Source organism: Petaurus breviceps, unplaced genomic scaffold (assembly GCF_028583685.1).
Source record: "Petaurus breviceps papuanus isolate PSGF00001 unplaced genomic scaffold, PetGlider_PUasm1.0 207, whole genome shotgun sequence".
NCBI classification, from domain to species: domain Eukaryota; kingdom Metazoa; phylum Chordata; class Mammalia; order Diprotodontia; family Petauridae; genus Petaurus; species Petaurus breviceps.
The window spans coordinates 19,735,816-19,737,316 of record NW_027185850.1 but is presented as its reverse complement, the minus strand read 5'-3'; the positions used below and the strand labels follow the sequence as shown (position 1 = coordinate 19,737,316).

Sequence of the window (1,501 nt, the reverse complement as noted above, 5' to 3'; positions counted from 1 at the left end):
TCCCAGCCCTGACATCCTCTGTTCTCAGGCCCCTCCCAGCCCTGACAGCCTCTGTTCTAAGGGTCCTCCCAGCCCTGACATCCCCTGTTCTAACGTCCTCCCACCTCTGGCACTGACAGGAAAGCTAACCCATGGAACACACCAAGCCTACACCAAATGGAGATGGCATCTGGTGAAACCCACGCTGGTGCCTCTTGTCTTAGCTCCAAAGCACAACCTTGGATATTTCCTGATTTCAACCACAAGCCAGAAACAGCAGCCTTCGCCCGCCTGCTCCCCACAAAGATAGATCCCTTTTGTACTTCCTCTCCCGCACTCAGACGGGCCTCCGCGCCCTTTCTGGGTGACAGAGCCATGGAAAGCAGATGGTGCGTCCACAACCACAACGGAAACAATCAACGGGCTTCTCTGGGCCTCCCTGGGCCGGACGACTAGAGGGCAAGGCCTTCCTCACACCCAGACGGACGGGACCCAGGGACATCCCTGAATCTTTCTAAGCCCTACTTTCCTCACCTGAAAAATGAAGGCAACAATAGCAGCAGCTGCTGCCTCCCCTGACTGTCACACGTGACACACACAAACATGTATGAAGCTCACTCTCGCCCTTCCGTGTGTTTATGTGTTGGGTGTGTTACATGTACACAGTGTGCACACATGTGTGCATGCCTGTATATGTGTGATGTCTATATGCAGGCGTGTGTATATGTATGTATGGTGTGTGTATGTGGAGGGGCGTGTCTATGGATCTGTACAATATAAAACTTAAACTGCTCTATAAATTCTAGCATCATCTCCTCCTCTGTCACCGTCACTGTCACTGTCACCACGGCCAGGCCTCCAGCGGGCACCTGACTGCTGCCGTGCACTGACCCGGGCCAGCTGCCAGCCACTCTGCGGGCATAAGGGGAAGGCCACCCCACACAGCCCGGACTGCCCGGGTGACAGCAGGGGCCGCGCTGTTTACAAGGGGAGCCCCAAAGGACCAGGAGGTAGCCTGATGTAACTCACTTAGGTAAAGTACGGAGTTCACGACTGACTTTCTGTATCTGTCACGGTGTTGTTACTGCATCCTCTGCCTCCACCATCTCATCCATAGACCTCATCTATATAATGGGCACAAGCGCCATGTGCCCACTTTGCTGTCAGGAGGGTCAACCTTAAAAAGCCAGAGTAACAGATACCATTTTTTTTTTTTTTAAGAATTACCAACTAGGACTTAGGGATTCTAGGTGCACTTCTGTCACTAATTAGGACTGACCAAGGTCAAGTAACGGCCCCCTTCAGTCTTCATCTGGAAAGTAAGAATAAAAATACCTCAGTCCTACCTGACATGACTCAGTCAGTCTATCAATCAAGAAGCATTGATTAAGCTATTAAGTGAGCCAAGTGCCCAGGTTACAAAGCCAAGGCAAAACCAGTCCTGCCCTCAAGGAGCTTCCATTGGGACAGAGACACCATACACAAAAATGGGTGGATGCACCATACAGACTGCAGGGCTCGG

At 51.9% G+C, this 1,501-nt stretch overlaps 1 protein-coding gene across 1 annotated transcript in view; it reads right to left on the bottom strand.

The window, feature by feature from the left end:
* The window catches only part of LOC138164939 (phospholipid phosphatase 3), an 82,393-nt gene that overhangs the window by 24,743 nt on the left and 56,149 nt on the right, over positions 1 to 1,501 (bottom strand). The gene's annotated exons all lie outside the window — the stretch shown is intronic.